We start from the raw sequence: 12546 nt of genomic DNA on the forward strand, positions 1-12546 counted from the left end.
CGGAAGGTGTTACCGCTGTCGCCGCCGCTCGTGCGAGTCCCAGGTAGTTGGGCCGGGGCTCGTGGGCAGCACCTGGGCAGGAGCCACTGACTCCGTCCCTGCCCATCTTTCTGGATCGGAGAGCTTCGGCCCTGGGCTAGGCCGAGCGGCCGAGGGACCCCCTGCACCTTCTGCGGTGGCCAGGGGGATCCGGGCCATGGGAGCCTTCACAGCTCGGAGATGGCGGCTGTTCGTGAGGGCCGGGAAAAGCCTTTAGGGCCGGGTTCATTTTACGGGTTAAAGCTATGGTTGTCTGAAGGAGGTACCAGCCTGGTTTGCGGGCCGCGGCCGGGGGGAGACCTGGGGCGTGGTGGGGTGCGTTTGCTCGCGATTGATCGGACACCCTAGCCGACTGCCCGCTGCTAGGCCAGGGCGAAATGTGTGCATCCTGTAGCATTAGCGTAGGAACACTTGGGGCTTAGGCAGAGCCCGCGCGCTCTCTAGGCGTAAGCAGAAGGCAGTGAGATGTGAGTGAACAGCACTGGGTGGCCGTGTTAAAAGATAGGGTTTGCACACTTTCTAAGTAAGGCTCAAGTCGTCACAGACTTTCACTCTTAATTAACATGCAGTGCAGAGGCGCAGATCGCTTTCTCTCCAGATTATCCAGTACTGCCCTGCTCGAGAAAAAGAACGTTTCTTTGAAACGTTCATGGTGTTCAGAATTCACTTTTATAATGTTGTAGAAATATTTCACAGTATAGTGACACTTGTTAGTCTTTGAAAACATAACAGTGGTTGGGTCCAGCAGGTGGCGTGGTGGTTAAAGCTCTGAACCTCCACGGTGCTGTCCAAGGTTTGAGTCCTGGATGCTGCTGCTGGAAACTGAGGTAGGGTAGGTGCGCTTTGAAATCCCAGCTTGGCCGCCCTCTGGGGAGAGTGAGTTCTTACTTTCTGTCTGTCTCTCTGGGAAGTGCATACTCCCTATTACAAAAATCTCTCTAAAAAGAAAAAGAACAGTAGTATCTAGGAGTTTGTTAAAGAGCTGTAGTGTCAGAGAGATTATTTTTATATTATACTCATAGTTATGTTCAGTGCTTAACTGTATTTTAGATATTGTGCCAAGTGCTTTAAATGCCTAATGGCTTTCGTAATCCTTGCAGCAACCCTCTCAGAACATCATGTTTTACTGCTGTACCACCATCTGGCCCCTGTACAGAAAGCAGTGACAGAAACATATAGCGGAGGTATCAAATATTAATGACCACTTCAGATTTGTGTTATTCAGTTATTTAAACCTAAGTAATAGAAAACCTAATTAAACTGTCTTAATAAAAAGACACAAATTTAAAACAATAGAAATCTTTATGTCTATTCTTAGACCACAAAGGAATTAAATTAGAAATCAGTAACACAAGGTTAGTTGGAAAATCCCTATGTACTTGTAGATTAAATAAAACACTTCTAAATAACACATGGGTCAAATAAGAATTCTCAAGAGAAATTAATATTTTGAACTAAATAAAAATAAAGACACAGCTTATAAAAATATACGGGATGCAGCAAAAGCAGTCCTTGGATGAAATTTATGACATTGAATACATATATTACAAAAGAAGAAAGGTCAGAAATCAATCGTCTTAAGTTTTTACCATCAGAAATCAGAAGGAAGAAGAACAAATTAAATCTAAAGTAAGCAGAAGAACATTAGTAAGAATCAAAGCAGAAATCAGTGAATTTGAACATGGGAAATTAATAGAGAAAATCAATAAAACCAAAAGTTGGTTCTTTGAAAAGATCAATAAAATCCAGGATAACCAAGGAAAAAAGAGAAAGGACGCAATAACTGATAAAAGAAAAGTCATCACTACAGATCCTATGGACATTTTAAAAAATAGTCATATGGGGAACCAGCAGTTAGCGTAATGGCTATGTCGCTGGACTCCCACATAGTCAACCACAGTTCACGTCCTGGACCCGGTGGCTTAAAAGTCACGCTGGGCGCGTGTGCGTGCGTGCCCAAGATCCCAAGAGGAGAATGGAGGAGAAGGGATTGCGGCGTGACCATGCCCCCTGGGGGGTGATTTCTCGCTTTCTGTCTCTATGTCTCTCTCTGTCTGGTGAGTGCACGCACCCTATAGCAAAAACCTCTCCAAAAAAAAAAAAATAGTCATATGAACATGAATTCTTTTAAAATGTGATGCCAATTTTATTACTGCCCCATTTTTGACCATGTATTTTTAGGCAAGTTAAATTTTGGCCACTTTCAATGAGTGCATTTATTTGCATTGTCACTGTTTAGGCTTTTATGTTAATTTTTAGATTCCATTGAAAGACTTATTTAAATTCATAGTTTACATTTAAACTAATAATTCATTTAACAGAAGAAGTGTAGTTTAAGCTCTTTATGTGTAATCAGTACTGCTAGACACTGGGTAGTGCAGAACAATACAAATTCCTGTTTTCAAAGAGTTTATATTCAAAATAGGAAGATATACAATTAACTAAATAAAATGAAAATTATAGATTGTGATATGCAACAAGAATGAAGTAAACAAGGTGATCTGAGGAGGTAACTTGTAGGGATAAATAGGTGACATTTGAGTTGTGACCTCAGTGATAAAAATAAGCCAGTAAAATGAAGATTCATCCAGGAGACGTCCATTCCAACAGGAGAGACAATAACTGCAAAGGCTCTGAGTAAGGACAGTGAACATGGAGGAAAATGGTGTTGGAGAGAGCAAGAAAAGGGAATGGTTAAAGTAGAAATTGGAGGTGTAGGCAGGAACAAAATCATCCAAGGGGATTTGTAGACCTTGTTAAGGATTTTAGATGTTATTTTAAATTGCTACTGACATATTTAAAGTAAGAATGATGTGATTTGTGTTTTGGGAAGTTGTTTTGTTTTTGTGTGTGGAGAATGAATTGTAGAGGCAACAGTGGAAATGGAGAATAATTAGGAGTTTATTATAATAGGCTAAAATGTCATAATTGCACCATCAGAGCCATTAACATTTTTTTTAGCTTGGATATGATGTTCACAACAAATGGGATAAAAATGAACATGGTAACCTAATTCAGATTAACTTAGGGTAAGGGGTGACAGAAGAGATAATGAGACCAATAGACCAACTAGGAAGACATTGAAAAATTTTATATGTAAGAGTGTTAGAGGGCCAGCAGGTGGCAAGGTGGTTAAAGTGCTGGATTCCCACATTACCAGCTTCATAGTTCAAATCCCAGACCAACAGCTTGAAAGTCATGCCAGGTGCATGTGCTTGTGTGCCCCAAATCCTGAGAGAAGAATGGAGAAGTGATAGCATAGCCAGCCCCGTTAGGGGGAGGGGGATTTCTCACTTTCTCTCTCTCTTTGTCTCCATCTCTGTATCTGGTGAGCATATGCATCCTATAGCAAACTAAAAAAGTGTTCGAGCACAAATTAAGAGTGATGACAATGAATAGAAAAAAAGAATGTAAAAAACAATGAAAGGAAAAAGGAATTGACAGGGCTTTGTGTCTGATTTATTGTCATGAGAAAAGAAGGCATTAAGGATGTTTTGGTGTTAGATATCCACCTGCAGAAAAATTAAACTGGACCCCTGTCTCTCACCATTAACAAAAATCAACTCAAAATGGATCAAGGATCTAAACATAAAAACTCAAACTGTAAAACTACTGGTGGAAAACAAAGGGGAAACTCTCGGAGACATCGGAGAAGGCAAAGACTTCTTAAATAAGATCCCCCCCTCCCCGCCTAAAGCACAGACAATAATCCTGAAAATAGACAAGTGGGACTGCATCAGGCTAAAAAGTTTCAGCACAGCAAAAGGAACAATTACTAGAGTGAAGAGACAACCCTTAGCATGGGAGAATATGCTTGCAAATTATGCCTCAGATAAGAGACTAATAACCAAAATATGCAGGAAACTCAAGCAGCTTACCCACAAGAAAATAAAATCAGTCCAATCAAGAGGTGGGCAAATGAGCTGAACAGACATCTCTCCAAGGAAGACATGAAAAGCCAAAAAGCATATGAGGGGGCCAGCAAGTAGTAAGGTAGTTAAGGCACTAGACTCATACATGGCCTACCATGGTTCAAGTCCAAGATCTGGTGGCTTGATTTCTCACTTTTTCTCCTTCTCTCTGTCTTTCTGTGGTGAATTAAAAAATAATAACAATACATGAAATTAAATACTTCTTTATCCAAGAAAAGCATATGAAAAGATGTTCAACATCTCTTTTAAGAGAATTGCAAATCAAAACCACAATGAGATGCCACTTAATCCTAGTCAGAATGACTAAGATTTAAAAAATAAAGAATGGTAAGTGCTGGCAAGGTTGAGATAAAAAGAGAACCCTCCTACACTGTTGGTGGGAATATAAATTAGTACAGCCACTGTAGAGAACAGTATGGAGGTTCCTCAGAAATCTACAAATAGAACTACCATATGACCTAGTAATTCTGCTCTTAGGTATCTACTCAAAGGATAGGAAAACGCTCAGTTTGTAAAGACACTTGGACATCCATGTTTATTGCAGCATTGTTCACAATTGCTGGGACATGGAATCAACCCAGATGTCCAAAATTAGACAAGTGGATTGAAAAAATGTGGCATACATACTCTATGGAATACTATTCAGCCATGCAAAAATGATGAGATCCTGACATTTGCTACAAAATGGACAAATATGGAAGATTTAATGCTAAGTGAGGCAAGCCAGATTATGAAAGACAGGCATTGTATGTCCCCACTTAATATATACTGAATGTCTGCATTCTATAGCCATAACTGAAAGATTAGAAGCTATAATAGCAGGGAGGGCACCTGTAGATACAAGAGACAGTATAAAAGAGGATGGGTAATAGGTGATGGATAACTGGGTGTGGGAGGGAGCAAATTGGAAAAGTCAAAACATCTAAGAGACACAAAAATGAAAAATCTGTTAATGATAATGTATATATTAATATTTCTTAGTTGACTAATATGAACTGTATTCATGTTAGGAAAACTATGTTGTACACTGTAAAGATGTACAGTGATTAATTGTAAATTAATGAAATAAAAAGGAGTGGTTTGGGTTACTAGGGAGGTATTAGTACTACTAACAGAGAATTTTAGAGTACATTGTGGAGTGTTGAGTTTTAGATGTGATACTGAGACCATAGCAAGATATCCATGTTTGTATAATCGTCCTATATGTGCCTGTGTATAGTATTGTTAATATCTCTTCTTGCTCACTCTACCCTTGTAGAGGACCAAACTCTAAGAGTTGCTCCCATTATTCTGGCTGTCTCAGAGCCAAAATCTTTTTGCTCATTGTTCTCAAAACATAGAAATCCTTTAACCCTTAATTTAAAGGAAACTTTCTTAAGAAGCACTTTTACTAGCAAACTAAGAAAAAGAATATGGCATATTATGTTTGTATATTGCATTACAGTCCTCAAAGTTCATCTATGTAAAAATACTATAAACTGGGCAGGCAGGTATTATCTCTTTTTGCAAATAAAGAAACTGATACCCTTAAAGTTTGACTACTCAAGATAGTACCTTAGAAAACGGCAGAGTCATAACCTAAGAAACAAATCTTTTGATTGAGACACAGTCCTTGGTGCCAATCCTAAGAAATAATTCTTGATAAATCAAAGAACACAGATCTGTTGACTCAAGTTTTTAAGCCTACTTTTACTTTTACAGCTTACAAAATGGCTATTTTTCCTAGCTTCAACCTTACCTTGTTAGAGCTAGAGGGAAGTAGTGCATTGTGGGTTAGCAGAACTTGACACTGATAGTTGATCCAACTCACATTTGCTTCTAGAAGTTGATCATAGTCTTTTCTTCAGCTGTTAGTCCCTTTAGACCTTTCCTCCTGATGTTATACTCATTGTCATTGTATACACCTTGATCCTCTGGGGCAGGGTGAAGGCATTTTTCTTCCTTGGTGGAGCCAGCCATGGTGGCACAGCTACTTAGCAATGCTGCGTCCATAAGGAAGATTGCAGTTTCAGTTCCCAGATTAACTTGTATATACATACTGGGTGCAAGCCCATGATCTTTATTGGTTGGAAGACTTGGGGGAGGATCACAGTGTTAGATCCTATTAGGAGTGTCTTTCTTTCTTTCTTTCCTTTTGTTTTGTTTTCTTTAGGTTGCCACAGGTATGTGCACTCACTGGAGAGGGAGAGAGAAAAGGAATGTGAGAAGTTATCCCCCCAAGGAGGATGGCCACACCACAGTCCCTTCTCTGTTCTCCTCTCCGGATTTTGGGAATGCACACACATGCCCAGTATGTTTTTCAAGTCACCAGGTTCAGGACTCTCAGCTGCCCAGGTGCATGATGGTTAAGGTGCTGGACTCCCACATGGTCGACCATAGTTCAAGTCCCAAACCTAGTAGCTTGCTTTCTCACTTATTTTCTCTCTCTGGTGAATTTAAAAATTAGTAATAACAATAAATAAAATAATTCTTTATAAAAAATATGAAAAAATGTTCAATATCTCTTATAAGGAACATGCAAGTCAAAATCACAATGAGATACTACTTAACCCCAGTCAGAATGACTAAGATTAAAAAGATAAAGAATGATAGGTGCTGGTGAGGTTGCTATGAAAAGGGAACCCTCCTACGCCGTTGGTGGAAATGTAAGTTAGTATGGCTATGTGAGATCCCAGGGTTGTCTGTCCTTCTCTTTCTCTTCCTGTATCTCAGAAATAAACTGAAAAGAGGGAGGGAGGGAGGAAGGAAGCAAAGTACGAAAAGGAGGGAGGGAGAGCTTCCTTGAGCCTTAGAAGGAACCAGACACTTTCTGAAGAGCGGGTCAATAATGCAGGCGGATCTTTTTCTGCTTGGGATAGCCAAAAGGAGGCTAACAGAAAGGTTGAGAGATAGAAATGAGAAATATGTTAGAAAGTGTGAGGGAGTGGAAAAGATGAAAGATTCCAGGGTAGTTGTGGGTCAAGATCTGGGTGGTGGAACTAAATTCCAGTGTACAAAGTCCACATGATGGTAATTAAAGTGAATAACAGTTAAAGGAATTTGGCATTAAACTTGAGGAACTCTTGGGTTAATCTTTTTTTTAATGTTTGTTTGTTTGTTTATTTATTTATTTATTTATTCATTGCATGAGTGAAAGAAACAGTATCCCCAACAGGGTTCCAGTGCCACAGTCCACCATCATCCTCGGCCAGCCCCAGATCAAGGCCACATGTGTGCCCTAAGATTTAAAAAATAAAGAATGGTAAGTGCTGGCAAGGTTGAGATAAAAAGAGAACCCTCCTACACTGTTGGTGGGAATATAAATTAGTACAGCCACTGTAGAGAACAGTATGGAGGTTCCTCAGAAATCTACAAATAGAACTACCATATGACCTAGTAATTCTGCTCTTAGGTATCTACTCAAAGGATAGGAAAACGCTCAGTTTGTAAAGACACTTGGACATCCATGTTTATTGCAGCATTGTTCACAATTGCTGGGACATGGAATCAACCCAGATGTCCAAAATTAGACAAGTGGATTGAAAAAATGTGGCATACATACTCTATGGAATACTATTCAGCCATGCAAAAATGATGAGATCCTGACATTTGCTACAAAATGGACAAATATGGAAGATTTAATGCTAAGTGAGGCAAGCCAGATTATGAAAGACAGGCATTGTATGTCCCCACTTAATATATACTGAATGTCTGCATTCTATAGCCATAACTGAAAGATTAGAAGCTATAATAGCAGGGAAGGCACCTGTAGATACAAGAGACAGTATAAAAGAGGATGGGTAATAGGTGATGGATAACTGGGTATGGGAGGGAGCAAATTGGAAAAGTCAAAACATCTAAGAGACACAAAAATGAAAAATCTGTTAATGATAATGTATATATTAATATTTCTTAGTTGACTAATATGAACTGTATTCATGTTAGGAAAACTATGTTGTACACTGTAAAGATGTACAGTGATTAATTGTAAATTAATGAAATAAAAAGGAGTGGTTTGGGTTACTAGGGAGGTATTAGTACTACTAACAGAGAATTTTAGAGTACATTGTGGAGTGTTGAGTTTTAGATGTGATACTGAGACCATAGCAAGATATCCATGTTTGTATAATCGTCCTATATGTGCCTGTGTATAGTATTGTTAATATCTCTTCTTGCTCACTCTACCCTTGTAGAGGACCAAACTCTAAGAGTTGCTCCCATTATTCTGGCTGTCTCAGAGCCAAAATCTTTTTGCTCATTGTTCTCAAAACATAGAAATCCTTTAACCCTTAATTTAAAGGAAACTTTCTTAAGAAGCACTTTTACTAGCAAACTAAGAAAAAGAATATGGCATATTATGTTTGTATATTGCATTACAGTCCTCAAAGTTCATCTATGTAAAAATACTATAAACTGGGCAGGCAGGTATTATCTCTTTTTGCAAATAAAGAAACTGATACCCTTAAAGTTTGACTACTCAAGATAGTACCTTAGAAAACGGCAGAGTCATAACCTAAGAAACAAATCTTTTGATTGAGACACAGTCCTTGGTGCCAATCCTAAGAAATAATTCTTGATAAATCAAAGAACACAGATCTGTTGACTCAAGTTTTTAAGCCTACTTTTACTTTTACAGCTTACAAAATGGCTATTTTTCCTAGCTTCAACCTTACCTTGTTAGAGCTAGAGGGAAGTAGTGCATTGTGGGTTAGCAGAACTTGACACTGATAGTTGATCCAACTCACATTTGCTTCTAGAAGTTGATCATAGTCTTTTCTTCAGCTGTTAGTCCCTTTAGACCTTTCCTCCTGATGTTATACTCATTGTCATTGTATACACCTTGATCCTCTGGGGCAGGGTGAAGGCATTTTTCTTCCTTGGTGGAGCCAGCCATGGTGGCACAGCTACTTAGCAATGCTGCGTCCATAAGGAAGATTGCAGTTTCAGTTCCCAGATTAACTTGTATATACATACTGGGTGCAAGCCCATGATCTTTATTGGTTGGAAGACTTGGGGGAGGATCACAGTGTTAGATCCTATTAGGAGTGTCTTTCTTTCTTTCTTTCCTTTTGTTTTGTTTTCTTTAGGTTGCCACAGGTATGTGCACTCACTGGAGAGGGAGAGAGAAAAGGAATGTGAGAAGTTATCCCCCCAAGGAGGATGGCCACACCACAGTCCCTTCTTCTCTGTTCTCCTCTCTGGATTTTGGGAATGCACACACATGCCCAGTATGTTTTTCAAGTCACCAGGTTCAGGACTCTCAGCTGCCCAGGTGCATGATGGTTAAGGTGCTGGACTCCCACATGGTCGACCATAGTTCAAGTCCCAAACCTAGTAGCTTGCTTTCTCACTTATTTTCTCTCTCTGGTGAATTTAAAAATTAGTAATAACAATAAATAAAATAATTCTTTATAAAAAATATGAAAAAATGTTCAATATCTCTTATAAGGAACATGCAAGTCAAAATCACAATGAGATACTACTTAACCCCAGTCAGAATGACTAAGATTAAAAAGATAAAGAATGATAGGTGCTGGTGAGGTTGCTATGAAAAGGGAACCCTCCTACGCCGTTGGTGGAAATGTAAGTTAGTATGGCTATGTGAGATCCCAGGGTTGTCTGTCCTTCTCTTTCTCTTCCTGTATCTCAGAAATAAACTGAAAAGAGGGAGGGAGGGAGGAAGGAAGCAAAGTACGAAAAGGAGGGAGGGAGAGCTTCCTTGAGCCTTAGAAGGAACCAGACACTTTCTGAAGAGCGGGTCAATAATGCAGGCGGATCTTTTTCTGCTTGGGGTAGCCAAAAGGAGGCTAACAGAAAGGTTGAGAGATAGAAATGAGAAATATGTTAGAAAGTGTGAGGGAGTGGAAAAGATGAAAGATTCCAGGGTAGTTGTGGGTCAAGATCTGGGTGGTGGAACTAAATTCCAGTGTACAAAGTCCACATGATGGTAATTAAAGTGAATAACAGTTAAAGGAATTTGGCATTAAACTTGAGGAACTCTTGGGTTAATCTTTTTTTTAATGTTTGTTTGTTTGTTTATTTATTTATTTATTTATTCATTGCATGAGTGAAAGAAACAGTATCCCCAACAGGGTTCCAGTGCCAGTCCACCATCATCCTCGGCCAGCCCCAGATCAAGGCCACATGTGTGCCCACCATACTCAGGGAAGTCTTTAGACTGGAGCCACACACCCTTCGTGCAGGATTGCCTCATTGAGGCTGCATTTTGCTGCTACGCTACCATCTAGTCTCCTTTTGGGTTAATCTTTTTGAAGTATTTAGTTACATACTTGAAACCATCCAATAAAATATAATTAAAAACTAACATTTGTGCCAAAAGAAGATAGAAGGGATATGAAAGGACTGTGTATTTGGGTAAAAATATATTTATTTGGATTAGCATTTTTTTCTTTCTTTTTCTTTTTTTTAAGGTAAATACAGCTATTTCACGTTATTTATTTATTTATTTTTTAACAGAGAGGAACAAGGTGAGAGTAAGAGACGGAGCCAGACAGACAGAGAGAGAGCAAGCTGCCAGGTCCAGGACTGGAACGATGGTCAGCCATATGGGAGTCCAGCGCCCTTAACCACTATGCCACCTGCCAGCCCTGGATTAGTGTTTCTGAGGGAGACTGCTAAAATATCTGTGGTAAATTTATTACCTTGAACCTTAAAGGTTGCTCTTAATTTCTTTTTATCTGTGCCAGTTCTACTTCTCTACAGTCTGAGACACTAAACATCTCATAGATCATTTTCCCAAATCTGAAGCTTGTGAATTCTGAGAATGTAATTTGTTTTCTTTATTTAAATATCAGACATTTATTTGTCTTTGAAGACTTTAAAGTCATTATCTTTTGATAGCATTTTACAGAACAATTTTCCTATCATGATTATCTTCATTTAATGTGATTCTCTTGAGTATGAGGACAAAAGTTCAAAGTGGCAGTTGTTCAAACTTTTTAAAAATTTTTTCTTAATAGTTTTATAGTGCGCCATGCCCTTATCTATAGGTCATACAGAAGTTTTTATTTTGAAATTATAGTTATCATATTTCCAACCTCCTTAGTATTTGTCATAAAGTAAATGACAAAATATTAAATCATTTTGAGAAATAGAGAATAAGAACCAAAAGGAAAATGAAGCTCCTATTTGCTAAAACTAGCAAGTAATTTTAATAGATACTGTTTTAAAAACCCAGAAAACTGGGGGGCCAGCAGGTGGTGTTGTGGTTAAGGTGCTGGACTCCAACATGGCCAACCATGGTTTGAGCTCCAGATCTAGTGGCTTAAAAGTCATGCTGGATGTGTGTATGCTCATGCCCAAGTTCCAAGAGGAGGATAGAAGAGAAGGGATTAAAGCATGGCTGTTTACCTAGGGGGTGATTTCTCACTTTTCCTCTCTCTGTCTCTCTCCAGCAATGGCAAAAACCTAAAAACAATTTAAAAAAGAGCTGTCTATTGACAAGACATTTTCTGAAAAACAGCAAATCTAGAAGAGCCATGCAGCTATTAAAAACTGTGATTCTTAATCACTATGAAAATAAACTATTATGTTGTAGATATTTCTACCATGAGTCATGAATAGGACTAGAACCTTGGGAGTGAGAAGTAGTGTGTAAAATAGCATCTGAAACTACAATCTCTGTGGTTTTCAGTATCTTCATATGATCGGATTATATAATCAAATATAATACTCTTATAATGAGATCAGGTTAGATGATTGTGGATGGTCCTTCTAACTTTAAAATAAAAAAAATTTTAAAGAATTATTTTACTTTACTTATTTATTTACTTACTTATCTTGATTTGACTACAAAGGCAAAGAGAGAGCGAGGGAGAAAGTGAGAAAGCAAGCCACCAGGTCTGGGACTCGAACTACAATCAGCCATGTGGGAGTCCAGTGCCCTTAACCACCATGACACCTGCCAGCCCCCCAGCTTTAAAATTTTCAAGGAAACACTTTAAGTTTCTTATAAGAACATAATCCTATGCCTTCAAAGTATTTGAGATGAGATCTGGTTTAAACTTTGTGGACTACTTAGAAAATAAGGATTATTTTGCAAAAACTAGAAACAACAATAAATAAATGAAAAGAAAGAATGCCATTTAAGTAGTATTTTATATAAATAAAATCTGAGATAGGTTTAATGAGGTTTATATTTCTCAATAGGCTTGGAATGAATATGCTATTAATTTTCTTGATAAATGTTTTTAAAGGAAATTGAACATCATCCAAACTCTGTGTTTTCCCAGATTTACAGTTAGTGAGAATTATGATCATATGTAACTAACTGAAACAGAATCTTCTGAGTGCTCCTCTTTATGTGTATGGGATGCTGAAATTGAACTGGAAGCATACTGTCCACAAGGTGGCACCATTGGGCCATATAAATGCTGCCATAGCTAGGAATAAAACCTGTTTTTTTAAAAAAAATAACTATTACAAAAATAATACATGTGCAGGAGATACATCAGATTGACCTCTTAGTGCTTATTAATGTCTTTATCATATAATTACAGATTAGAAAGAGGAAAATTCCTATGGGAGGATGTCCATTGCTAACAATATTTAAGTATGGTAAAATGATATAGAAAAG

At 38.3% G+C, this 12546-nt stretch overlaps 1 protein-coding gene across 1 annotated transcript in view; it reads left to right on the plus strand.

The window, feature by feature from the left end:
• ANKRD46 (ankyrin repeat domain 46) overlaps positions 1–12546 on the plus strand; it is a 40340-nt gene continuing 27794 nt past the window's right edge. The window contains exon 1 of the mRNA XM_006159701.2: positions 1–43. The gene's annotated coding sequence lies outside the window, so the exon portion shown is untranslated. The remainder of the gene's footprint in view (positions 44–12546) is intronic.

Source organism: Tupaia chinensis, unplaced genomic scaffold, assembly GCF_000334495.1.
Source record: "Tupaia chinensis unplaced genomic scaffold, TupChi_1.0 Scaffold000646_1, whole genome shotgun sequence".
Classification (NCBI taxonomy): domain Eukaryota; kingdom Metazoa; phylum Chordata; class Mammalia; order Scandentia; family Tupaiidae; genus Tupaia; species Tupaia belangeri.